The sequence below is a fragment of the Oryctolagus cuniculus genome, chromosome 12 (assembly GCF_964237555.1).
Source record: "Oryctolagus cuniculus chromosome 12, mOryCun1.1, whole genome shotgun sequence".
NCBI classification, from domain to species: domain Eukaryota; kingdom Metazoa; phylum Chordata; class Mammalia; order Lagomorpha; family Leporidae; genus Oryctolagus; species Oryctolagus cuniculus.
Window position 1 is genome coordinate 116605533 of NC_091443.1, and position 13901 is coordinate 116619433.

General features: G+C 43.8%; 1 pseudogene; it reads right to left on the minus strand.

The window, feature by feature from the left end:
• LOC138844820 (inducible T-cell costimulator pseudogene) overlaps positions 1 to 9569 on the minus strand; it is a 65024-nt pseudogene extending 55455 nt beyond the window's left edge.
• Positions 9570 to 13901: the final 4332 nt, after the last annotated feature.

Genomic DNA, 13901 nt, shown 5'->3' on the forward strand with positions numbered 1-13901 from the left:
GCAATCATTTGGGGAGTGAACCAGTGGATGAAGATCTCTCTCTTTCTCTCTCTGAAACTCTACCTTTCAAATAAATAAATCTAAAGAAAGTTCATAATGTTGGACAAAGAATAGACATGTAGGTAAGTGGCAATGTATAAATGGTCTCAGATACTTATTATTTTACTAATCTTTGTCAAAGGGACAGAGGCAGCCTAGTACAGGTAATGTAGTCTATAAAAATAGTGAAAATGCAAATGGATGATAATAAGGGCAAAATCAAAAGATGCATACTGTGCAAATAACACATGAAGTCACTCTAGTGAATAAGGGGTCAGATCTGTGGTTTAGCAGGTCAAAATAGGTGCCTACAGTGCTGGCATCCCATACGAACACTGATTTGAGTCCTGGCTACTCCATTTCCAATCCAGCTTCCTGCTAATACACCTGGGGAATCAGCAGAAATTGGCCCAAGTCCCTGAGCCTCTGCCACTCACATGGGAGATCTAGAAGAGGTTCTTGGCTCCTGGCTTTGGATCAGCCCAGCACCAGCTGTTGCAGCCATTTGGATAGTGGATCAGCAGATGAGAGGTCTCTCTCTCTCTCTCTCTCTCTCTCTCTCTCTCTCTTCCCCTTTCTTTGTGTATAACTCTGCCTTTCAAATAAATAAATTTTTTGAAAAACAAGCACAAACGTGCTGAATAAACTTGTATTTTAAAAAAGTAGAAAGCACAGATGTATAAGAATAAAATGTATAAGAATTCTGTACAAAAATTAGTTTTACATACAATACTGAAAGCATTACCCATAAACATAATGTGGACTTTGAACAGATGTAAGAGAGTAGTGGTAAGGAAGGAAGCAAGAATTAATGGGTAGAGAATTTGTCAGAATGGATGAACCCCTCTCTAGACAGAATCTGAGAGAGTACCCAGCCATTCAGACAGGTATAAGCAAAGTTGCACAGTTTAATGGAGAGAACACACTTGACTGCTCAGATGTGCATCTCAGCAAAGAACTAGGGGGGCTGAAATACTCCTGATAGATCAAGTGGACATCTCAGGAAAGAGCTGAGTACACAGTCTATTTTCATACAGGAGCTTATCAGGGAATGGGATCAAGTTATTCCCACAATTTCTCCTTCCCTCCACCCTTCCTCCTGAATAAAGGACTTATTGGGTGTGAAATAGGTAAAATTCATTCTAAGCCTTTTAAAAAAAACATTTAACTAAGCTCTTTAATGCAATATGACACTTTATGGCTGTTATGTATTATAACATATGTAGAGTTGCAGGCAGAGAGAGGGAGAGACAAAGGTTTTACATTTGTATATTCACTCCCCCAAATAACTGCAATAGCTGGAGCTGGGCCATTCCAAAGCCAGGATCCAGGATCTTCTTCTGGGTCTCCCATGAAGGTGCAGGACCCAAGCACTTGCACCATTTTCCACAGCTTTCCCAGGCCATTAGCAGAGAACTGGATTGGAAAAAGAGCAGCTGGTACATGAACCAGTACCCATATGGGATGATAATGCCCCAGGTAAAGGCCTAACCTAGTACAACACAGCACCAGCACATGCTTCTAGACTTTAACTTGCAGCAAATATAGTCTATTAGCATATAAAATAATACTTTATTCTGAAAATAGTAAATACATTATGTAGGATTTTCCAAAATATGTAGGTTGTTTTCTAAAACTGACATCAGTACATCCTTATTCCACTAAAAACAAATACAATAATCAAACTGGTATGCACTTACTAGGAAGCAATTTTAAACATTTGGATTTTCTATAAATTGCTGAGATTTGGAAGAGGACTCTAAGCATGCTAACAATACCTTACCATGAACATAGCAAGGACTTTTTTAAAAAAATATTTATTTATTTATTTATTTATTTGAAAGGCAGAGTTACAGAGAGGCAGAGGCAGAGAGAGAGAGAAAGAGAGGTCTTTCATCTGCTGGTTCACTCCCCAGATGGCTACAGTGACTGAAGTTGGGCTGATCCAAATCTAGGTTTTGGGAGATTCTTCTGGGTCTCCCACTCAGGTGCAGGGCCCAAAGACTTGGCCCATTTCCTACTGCTTCCCAGGCTATAACAGAGAGCTGGATCAGAAGTGGAGCAGCCAGGACTCAAACTGGTCCCCATATGGTATGCCAGCACTGCAGGTGGTAGCTTTACTGGATGTGCCACGGTGTCGGCCCCAAGGATTTTTTTTTATATAAAGATTTATTTGTTTATTTGGAAGGTAGAGTTATACAAAGTCAGAGAAAGGAAAAAGGTCTTCCATCTGTTGGTTCACTCCCCAAATGGCTGCAATGGTCAGAACTGGGCTGATCTAAAGCCAGAAGCCAGGAGCTTCTTCTGGGTCTCCCATGTGGGGCCCAAGGACTTGGGCCATCTTCCACTGCTTTCCCAGGCCATAGCACAGAGCTGATTGGAAGTGGAGGAGCTGGGACTTGAACTAGCATCCATATGAGATGTTGGCACCACAGATGGCAGCTTTACCTGCTACACCACAGCACCGGGCCCAGGTATAGCTAATTTTACAGGAAAGCCTGGAAACAGCTTCATCTCAGCAAGTTCTCTCAGTTTGCTAAAATGCTTGAAGGGAGCTATTACTTCTAAAACATTCAATAAAAAATAACACAATACCTAAGGGAATTTCCTGGCTCTGATGACTACCATGCTTTTAAAAGTTTTTGGTCAGGGCCAGCACGGTGGCATGGAGGTAAAGTCACCGCCTGCAGTGTTGACATCTCATATGGATGCTGGTTTGAGTCCTTTTGAGAAACTTTTGAAAACTGGCCTGGGCTATAGACAGACAATATTTTAAAGTAAGAAAAATGCAAGGATGAGCATGGGTCAGAATTATAGGAGATGGTGATACTGGATAGCAAATATTGGGATTTCAGGCACAATGTTGGATATATAAATCTGTTGTCATAGCTACAGGCACACGGGGATAGAGAAACTGGGAGGCAGACAGGGTCTGCAGGTACAGGACCTGGAACATAAGAAGGAATACATCAGGTGTTATTTAAGGCAGTGCTTAGAGGAAATTTTTAGCCTCAAGTGAATATGTTAGAACAGAAGACTGAAAGCTCTTCATTTTGGTTTCTTCTTAAGAACTAAAATGAGCATCCTAAAATAGCATAGAATAAATGCGAAGAAAAAAAGAATAGTAAACATCCATGAAATACCTGTAGTAAAAATGTACAGCAGAAACTAATAAGCAAGAAAAAAAGTTTTAAATCATATTGTAGGGCAAGAGTAGGCTTTGGGAAAATTCCAGAAAAATTCTACCTCTCCAGGGAAAAACAAAATGTAACAAAGCACAATTTAGAATAGACCAAAGAGAGGAAGAGGGGTGATATGACACCTAAGACAAGGATATGGAAAGTATTAGTCAATTACCAACACTTCCTGCACAGAGGAAGGGGGATCCAATTACTTATCCCTTCTGTACTCCTGGACAGAGACAGGGAAGCCAACCCAAACATGACCTCTACTACATGCACTAGGTGGGGGACTAGTACATAATACATAAGAGAGGGGAAGAAGAAATAGCATAAAACAGACCAACCCCCTGGAGGCAATGGATTGCCAACTCCAAGTCCCTTCCCCAACATGTGCGAGCTTCTGTCATTTATTGCAAATAAGCTTGCTCTCACTCTTGTACTCTCTCTTGGACTTTTCTGCTTATTTCTTTTTTAAAAGAGCTATTTATTTACTTTAAAGTTAGTGTTGGGTATGGGGAGAGAGTGAGAGAGACAGAGAGTTCTTCTATGTGCTGGTTCACTCCCCAACTGGCCACAACAGCAAGGGCTGGGTGAAGCACAAGCCAGGAGCCAGAAGCTTCTTCTTGGTCTCCCATGAGTATGCAGGGTGCCAAGTACTTGAGCTATCTTATCCTGCTTTCCCAGGCACACTAGCAAGAAGAAAGCTGAATCAGAAGTGGAGCTTCCAGGACATGAACTGGCACCCATATAGGGTGCTGGCATTGGAGGTGGTAGCTTAACCCAATATGTCACAATGCTGCCCTCTTCTCTTTATTTCTATGCTGAACAACAAGTCCATAGACTAGGGGAAGCAGCTCCCCAACCAGGATGTGACAATATTGACAAAATTCATATCTGATAAAAGTGTTTAAGAGAAAAACAGGAAAGCAACACAAATAACAAATTTCACAAATCAAATAGAATTAGCCTTATAGATGTCACAGATCTTAACAAGATATTAAGAGGAGAGGTTGGCTTTGTGGAAAAGCAGGTTAATCCTCCACCTGTGATGCCTGCATCCCACATGGGCACTGCTCAAGTCCCAGCACCTGTGAAAGCAGCAGAAGATGGAAAAAATATTTGGGCCCCTGTCACTCATTTGGGAGACCTGGATGGAATTCCAGGCCCCTGTCTTCAGTCTGGTCCCACCCTGACCATTGTAGCCATTTGGGGGGTGAACCAGTGGAAAAAAGATCTCTCTCTTTCCCTCTCTAACTCTGCCTTTCAAATATATATATATATATATATATATATATATATATATGTGTGTGTGTGTGTGTGTGTGTGTGTGTGTAAAATATATTAAAGGAGCCAGTGCTGTGACGTAGTGCATGAAGCCCCCACCTGCAGTATTAGCATTCCATATGGGGGCTGGTTCTACTCCCAGCTACTCCACTTCTGAACTAGCTCCCTGCTATGGCCTGGGAAAGCAATAGAAGATGGCCCAAGTCCTAGGGCCCCTGCAACTGTGTGGGAGACCCAAAAGAAGCCCCTGGCTCCTGGATTTCAATTGGTGTAGCTCTGGCTGTTGTGGCCATCTTGGGAGTGAACCAGCAGATGGAAGACCTCTCTCTCTCTCTCTCTCTCTCTCTCCCCCTCTCTCTCTCTCTGGCTCTGACTCTGTAACTCTGCCTTCAAATAAATAAATATTTAAAAATATCAAGATGAGTTTCTGAATTAGGAGTATAATTTTTAAAAGAGATCAAAATCTGTTGAGGTAGATTCGTTCTGAGAGGAGGAGCGTGGTGGGGCAAGAGGCGCGAGTCACCACACAGACCCCGGGAGTTGGGTGAAAGCAGGCCTAAGGCGAGCAACCCACAGACTTATTTATTTCAGTTGGTACAGCAGCTTAAATAGCCAAGGCAGCCAATCTGGTCAAGGGGCTGTCTATGCCCAAACCAATCACAGCCTGTTGCCAGGCAGTTTCCATTGCCAGCAGCCATCTTGGCATGGCCTTCCCATTCCACCACATTTCCCCCTTTTTGCTTATTTTTGAGCAACAGGAAGCATGATTCTTGGCCATACCATTGTTGACCCCATTTCCATGTGGAATCCATATGTGGCTGTGCCTGTCTTAGGTTGTCCCCCAGGGGATCTTGCCCTTGTTGACTAACCAGTGCTCAAAATGGGAGACCACAGGAGTGCTTGCTCAGATGGAGGTAGGAATGAGGGACAATGGTAACCAGGAATGGCATGACCACACACAGGCTGTGGGCCGTATGAGTGGCTGACCAGAGCTAAGTGGGGTATAAAGCAGTAGCGGATGTGGCCATGGGCAGTTTCTCAGGCTAGGATGATAGGGCAGGTGCGTCTGCTAACAAGGTGGACTCTCAGTCTTGTTCAGCTGGTTCTGGTTGACTGTCAGTCGCAGGCTTGATGTTTCTGGCTGCTACCCAAATGGGCTATCCTGCATTCTCTGGAAAGACACAAGCATATCCTCCACCCTTGGTTAGCAGAGGGTGTGGTCTCTTGCATTCTCCTATCAGGAGGGTCTTTCCACCTAACCATAGGGGCTGGGGGCTGGGATGGAAAGGATCCCCAGTGTTTATAAGCTGGGCTTATCCCTTGGGAATCAAAAGTAAGAAAATTGATAGTGAAAGGGACCTCAGTCAAAGCAAGCTGTGGGTCTGGGGGCATATGATTGTTTTTCTGTTTTTGAAAGAGATCTTTAATTGTCCTATGAGTTGTTTCAATGATTGCCTGTCCCTGTGGGTTGAATGGGATACCTGTGGCAGACTGTATGTTCCAGGATTTCAGGAAGGAATTAAATTCCTGTGATGTATATGCTGGTCTGTTATCAGTCTTTATGATCCAGGGGACACCAAGGACCAGCATGGCTGACTTGACCGCCTTTATCACATTACTAGCCTTTTCTCCAGATTGGGCTGTTGCAAATACAGCCTTTGAATAAGTATCTACCACCACATGGACAAACTTAAGTTTACCAAAGGAGTTCATATGAGTGGTGTCCACTTGCCAGAACTTATTAGGAGCAAGGCCTCATGAGTTCACTCCTGCTTGTTGCAGTGGGCCTAACAGGACGAGGGGTGCACAATTCTTGCAAGAGTGCACTAGGTGTTTGCATTGGATCATTGTTAGCTCTGGGAAAAGCAATGTTATGTTGTTTGCTGACATATGAAATTTTTGGTGTAGAATATGGGCTTGTTCTAGGTGTCCAGTGGAAGCCATGTTGCAGGAGATAAGACAATCAACCTTTTTGTTGCCTTGGAAAATAAAGCCAGGTAACCCAGTATGTGATCTTCTGTGTGAGATATACCATGGGTGTTTTCTGTTCTCAGTTAGCTCTTTAAGTGTTGTGAACATCTGTCACTTGGCTTATTGGTCAGGTTAAAGACTGCAAAAGTGATTGTCTTTGCTACCTGTACTGAGTATTTGCTGTCCAAAAATATATTTACTGGACCATCCTGGCTAAGGAGTAGAACCTTGACTACTGTCCTTATTTCTCCCAACTGTACTGATCCCCCGTGGGGTTCTACATGGATCTTATCTTTTTCTGTTGAGGATTTGATCACTATTCCAAACAGTGACATGTTGGCATCCATAAACACACACGGTGCCATGGGTATAGGTTGATTAGCAGGGAAAGCATGTTTTGGATAGTCTATTTCTAAGGTTTGTAATGGCTGGAGTAGCCTGTCCACTGGCAGGTGATTGTCAACCTGTCCTGGGAAATTTGTCATTAAAGTATGAAAGAGCATGCTATTCTGCATCAATGTGAACAGTTCTAATTGTGATAGGGATAGGACCACTATGTCTGGTTCTGTGTTAAATATCTTATTGGCATACTATCTTAATTTAAGTCCCATCATAAGGATGGCATCTTCTTTGTTAACTATTTTATGACACTTGCTCCAGGTTATGTGCACCCAAAAAAGTGGTCTGTGTTGTTGCCAAATAACTCCTTAAGGGGGTCTTGAGGGTACATATGGTTATGGCAAACAGAGGCACCTGAGAGTCATATATAAATGTTTTAAAATTTGACAACTGGGTGTTGATCTTTCCTATAGTGGATTTGGCTGCTGGTGTCAATATAATTTTTGAAGAAGGGCTATTCCCCTTAGTAAATCGAATAGCAGTCTAAGCTCTGCAGGTGTTAGGGGAAGGAAGGGCTTCAGCCAATTGATTTGGCTGCATAGTTGCTGAAGTTCATTAAGTGAGTATTTATGCTTGACTTTTAGGTTTGGGCCCATTGGAGATATATGGGAGGAGATTTGATAATCCAAGAATTGAAAGGGAGGAAAATGTTGTACCTTTTCTGTGGCAATAGACAAACCCAGGAATTGTAAATTTCTTTTTTTTTTAAGATTATTTATTTATTTGACAGGTAGAGTTACAGATCGGGAGAAAGAGAGACAGAGAAAGGTCTACCTTCCATTGGCTCACCCCCCAGATGGCTGCAATGGCTGGAGCTATGCTGATCCAAAACCAGGAGCCAGGAGCTTCTTCCCAGTCTCCCATGTGGGTGCAGGGGCCCAAGCACTTGGGCCATCCTCCACTGCCTTCCCGGGCCACAGCAGAGAGCTGGACTGGAAGAGGAGCAACTGGGACTAGAACCTGGCGCCCATATGGGATGCTGGTGCCACAGGTGGAGGATTAACCTAGTGCACCACTGCACTGGCCCTGTAATTGTGAATTTCTTACTGTCTCAATTAGACAGGCCTTCAGAGTTGCTGCATTCTCGTAAGCAAGTAAGATATTATCCACATAATGTATGACCAAGTACTGATCTTTAAGTGTGCTGGTCGCATGAGAAATGTATCTTTGGTAAGTGGCAGAGCAATTTTTCATGCCTTGTGGGAGAAATCTTTTTGCGGGGAGCTTGAAATTGGGCTCCCATACTGTAAAGGCAAAGTAGGCCTTATCCTCCTCCACGATGGGAATGGAAAAGAAGCCATCTTTGATATCAATGGTAACTATGTGCTATCCATTAGGAATGGCCCCTGGATGGGGAATACCAGCCTGGAATGTTCTCTTCTTTTTTATGATTTTGTTGACGGCCTTCAAATCCTGTAGTAGCCTATATTTTCCCTGTTTCTTTGGTATCACAGAAATGGGAATGTTGTGAGGGCTAGTGGAGGGCTCTATGTGTCCCTTTTCCAATTGTTCTTGTACCAATTCTGTAAGGATGCCAAGTTTGGGTTGTGATATTGGCCACTGTTCTACCCAGATGCTTCCTGTTCTTCCTCATTCAGTGGGGATTGGGTGTGGCTTTTGTATGAGGTGAACAGTGGCTCATAGAATTGGGGGTGAATCTTACTTGTAGGCTCTCCATTAAAGCTCTTGGCTCATGGAGATTTGTGATCTGTAGTAAGGACAGTTTGCATTTGTGAGAGTACATCTCTCCCCCATAAGGTCATGGAAACATCAGCAATTAGTGGAAAGATGGTTCCTGTATCTCTGCTGTCATCTCGCCACATTATAGGCATGATGACATGATCAGCCAATTTTAATCCTCCAACACCTTGGAGGTCAGGCCCGCGTGCTGTCTTCCAATGTTGCATTTTTCTTACGTCCCTAGCTTTTAAGATAGTGGCATCTGCCCCCATATCAATTAAACCCACAAAGGCAATGTCATCTAAGTATAGGGTCCATTTTGGCCTCAGATTGAAGATATTGACCAGTTAATGGTCAATATCTTACTTGCTGGGCTGAGGGCCACCCCGCTGGGAGTGTTTAAAGGCTTGGTCTTGGAATCTTTTGCCCAATGAAAGCCTTTTTTACATCTGGGACACAGTGTTTTGGGTTTGCCCCATCTGTCAGTGTTTGGGCAGTTTTGCTGTAGGTGTCCTGTTTCCCGACATCCCCAATAAACTGGAGGGTCATTAGACTTCCTTGTGTTCAGTTTGTTAATGGCTGCAGTTAGGGCTTGTATGGCTTGTATGGGTGTATCAGCAGGGTTTACCTCCTTTGTAGCTACTATCCATTTAGAAAGGTCTTCCTTACAGATGGGCAATTACAGCTTTTGCCTCTAGTAGTGCCTTCCCAAGCTAATTGTTTGACCAGATTTTCTTGATTGGGGCCAAGCAGTAATCTTTTCTCTACTGCTTCCAAGACTCTGGAAAGGAAATCGGGGAACCATTCACCTGGGCCTTGAACTAAGTTTCTAAAGAGCTGACTATATTTAGGAGGATTTATATTTTTTAAGGCTCTAAGTGCCAAATCTCTGACCTGATCAAAATAGGCAACTACTTCAATGAGGGTCTGTTCATGAGAATATATGTAGGTGCCATGGCCTCTAAGCATATCAAAGGTTACTGCAATTCCACAGGCAGCACTATTCCTCACCATGGTTTCATCCTCTTCCTCATAGGAGGCTTTTGACTGTAAGAACAGTGGTCTTGACAGATATGCTTTGATCAGTGTAACCCAGTCAAAATGAGTTTGAAGATTCACTGCCCATTGTGTGAGCACCTGTTCAAAGTAGGGAGAGTCAGGGCCTCTTTTTTTTTCACTTTTATTTAATGAATATAAATTTCCAAAGTACAGCTTATGGATTACAATGGCTTCCCCCCCATAACGTCCCTCCCACCCACAACCCTCCCCTTTCCCACTCCCTCTCCCCTTCCATTCACATCAAAATTCATTTTTGATTCTCTTTATATACAGAAGATCAGTTTAGCATACATTAAGTAAAGATTTCAACAGTTTGCTCCCACACAGAAACATAAAGTGAAAAATACTGTTTGAGTACTAGTTATAGCATTCAATCTCAATGTACAGCATACTAAGGACAAAGATCCTACATGAGGAGTAAGTGCACAGTGACTCCTGTTGTTGACTTAACAAATTGACACTCTTGTTTATGGCCTCAGTAATCACCCTAGGCTCTTGTCATGAGCTGCCAAGGCTATGGAAGCCCCCTGAGTTCACTCACTCTGATCATTTTTAGACAAGGCCATGGTCAAAGTGGAAGTTCTCTCCTCTCTTCAGAGAAAGGTACCTCCTTCTTTGATGACCCGTTCTTTCCACTGGGATCTCACTCGTGGAGATCTTTCATTTAGGTTTTTTTTCCCCAGAGTGTCTTGGCTTTCCATGCCTGAAATACTCTCATGGGCATTTCAGCCAGATCCGCATGCCTTAAGGGCTGATTATGAGGTCAGAGTGCTGTTAGGACATTTAGGGCCTGACTCTTGAGAAGCCTTTTTTAGCATAGTAAGGTCATTTAAAAATTTTTTTTAATTTATTTATTTATTGACAGGCACATTTAGACAGTGAAAGAGAGACAGAGAGAAAGGTCTTCCTTCTGTTGGTTCACCCCCCCAAATGGCCACTACGGCCAGTGTGCTGCACCGATCCGAAGCCAGGAGCCAGGTACTTCCCCCTGGTCTCCCATGTGGGTGCAGGGCCCAAGCACTTGGGCCATCATCCACTGCCTTCCTGGGCAACATCACAGAGCTGGACTGGAAGAGGAGCAACTGGGAGAGAACTGGCACCACAACCGGGACTAGAACCCAGAGTGCCAGCACTGCAGGTGGAGGATTAGCCAAGTGAGCCATAGTGCTGGCCAAGATCATTTATTTTTTAGCATAATAAGGTCATCCAGTCCCGAATTCTGTGTCCTCTCCTGCATTAATGACAAACATATGGGTGGGGCTGCCCTGAGAGCCTGAGGTGCCTGAGGACTGCCACAAGTGTGGGGGTCCTCACTGGGTGTGGATGGGATGACCTTGCATGGGTTATTGCCTCGAGGTTGTCTAAGTTCATTCCATGAGTATTTGGGGGTGGCTGACTAGGCATTGTTGCGTTGTCTGCTGTCATGTCATTTTCACTGTGGGAGCTCTCTCTCCCTAAGTCATCAACTGTTGTCTATGAGGCAGAGGCCTGGAGTGACAGGCTCTTTTTACTCACAGATTCATTGTGTTTGGTAATATGTGTGTGCTTCTGAGAGGGGGTATCTTTCCCATGTTTGAACACTTAAGAGCAGTGTGCCACACCAACTCTAGCCAAAGGAAAGACATGCACAGCACTGCTGCCATAACAAAACAAATTCCTAAGGCCGGCGCCGTGGCTCAATAGGCTAATCCTCCACCTTGTGGTGCCGGCACACCGAGTTCTAGTCCCAGTCAGGGCTCCAGATTCTGTCCCGGTTGCCCCTCTTCCAGGCCAGCTCTCTGCTGTGCCCCAGGAGTGCAGTGGAGGATGGCCTAAGTGCTTGGGCCCTGCACCCCCATGGGAGACCAGGAGAAGCACCTGGCTCCTGCCTTCGGATCAGCGCGGTGTGCCGGCCACAGCGTGCCGGCCGTGGCAGCCATTGGAGGGTGAACCAACGGCAAAAGGAAGACCTTTTTCCCTGTCTCTCTCTCTCACTGTCCACTCTGCCTGTCAAAAAAAAAAAAAAATTCCTAGTACCTCAGCAGCTGATGGCATTCTGCAGGGGTTCCCTATCTTAGATGGACAGTGGTGTATCAGATTGTACGTATGTCCTGTGCTTAGTGGGGGACTTCCTTGATTCGTTAGGTCAAGGCCGTATGCCCACACGGTGTTTCCAGAGTGTCACCTCTGTCAAGTGTGGGAAGATGACTTGGTTCTGAATTCTGGGATGATCAGCCCCTTATGTGAATTTAACGGGCAACCTGAAAGTAAAAGGAGGAGCTGAGAAGCAGCGTTATGCTACTGGGTGATGTGTGCTTACCTGGGGCACTTAGACGGAGGACAAAGAGAAGGAAAGGGGCATAGGAGGGGGTTCTGTGCTCACCCTTACAGAACCAAACAGCCCACAAAACACCGAGGGGCCTACTTGCCGAAATCAAGGGGGGGACCTCATCGAGTTTGATAGGCTATTTTTTCTCTCTCAGTCACGTTGGGAACCAGATTTTGAGGTTGATGCATTCTGAGAGGAGGAGTGTTGTGAGAGCAGGAGGCATGGAGCCACCACACAGATCCCAGGAGTCAGCCTGAGGCAAGCAGCCCACAGACTTATTTATTTCAGTTGGTACAGCAGCTTAAATAGCCAAGGCAGCCAATCTGGTCAAGGGGCTGTCTATGCCCTAACCAATAACAGCCTGTTGCCAGGCAGTTTCTGAAGCCATCCAATCACAGCCTGTTGCCAGGCAGTTTCCATTGCCAGCAGCCATCTTGGCATGGCCTTCTCATTGCACCACAAAAGTCCACCGAATTTTTGAACTCAGAATATTAAAATGTGAATGTAACATAAATAGGAAAATGTCTCATGAACTAAACATGAATCAATATTTTACAAATGAAAAGAGCCAACAAACCCTTTCTACAAACAAAATTTCAGTCCCAGATTTATGGAACAGCCCAAACTTTTTTTTTTTTTTTTTTTTTGACAGGCAGAGTGGACAGTGAGATAACTTTTAAGGAAGAAAAAAATTCCAAAATTTTGCAGATTTATCCAAAGTGGAACTGAACAGGAAATAGTTTTGGTGTGAATCAGCATTACATTGATGACAAAGTCAGACAAGGACATGAAATAAAAATGAACTTAAGGACCATCTCTATATAAGAGATACAAATATATAAGAGATAACAAATATATGAGATAATAAAGTATTATTATACTAAATTACATATTGTGACTGAACCCCTATAATGTAAAGGCAGGACGCATTATCTCATTTCTTGCCCTAGACCAAGGTCCTTGCTTGTCCTTTACCAAAAGAAATTCACTGAATTGAAGAAGTGATACAGCTGTACTGACAAATCATCAGGCTCATGTGATATGGGATAAGGTAGCTAAGTGAGCTGCAGGTCAAAAGCCATAAAGCCCTGCCCCCATGTAATTCTACAATATTTGTCAGAACACCTCCTTTCCCAGAAAACCTTCTTTTCATCTGGGACCTAAGGGAAAGTCATGTAAATATGTATATTGAGCTCCACTTGGAATTTTATGGAGCTGCCATAAACCTCACAAGTGACCACATTATCTCATAAAAGGAGGTGCTGGGAGGTGCTTATGCTGTCTTCCATTGGAGATCAAGACTAATGGAGGTGGTGAGGTGCCATCTCTATATTTCCTTTCCCCTACGCATTCTCTGATCAACTCTACTCTTCAATTATGCCCACTCATGTTTGTGCTTGCTTTCTTACCTTTTAAATAAACTTTATTACCTCATTCGTCACCTATGTGCCTGCACCTAGAATGCTTTTAATGTAAAAGGCAAAGGATATGATTAAAATTAAATGCCATTCTCCCACAGTACAAGGAGGCACTTGCTTCTGCAGTAGATCAAATCCTGCTGGTCAATATTCCCTGGATGGGTTTGTTTAGGGGGATTCCAGATTCAGCATGGAAATTACAGGTCTGGGCAAAAGATAACCACCACTTATATGTAGTCCCCCAAACTGAAGCCCACTGGGCCATTGTAAAAAAAAAATCCCCTAAAGTGCACCATGCCACCAATCAAAGTAAGGTCATGAGTACCACTGAAACACCAGGGCCTTGCACACAAGATAAACCTCCACCTGTCAGCCCTAGCTTTCATTTATAAAAACCTTCAACCCTTACTCCTTGGGGAGTCTAGGAATTAAGCAATAGCTGCATGGATTCTTGCTCTGTCTTTGAAATAAACACCTTTTTCCTTCTACATTGATGTCAGTAATTGGCTTTCTGCATGTTGGATAAGTAGGCCATGTTTGGGGTTCTAAAACAACACTTCC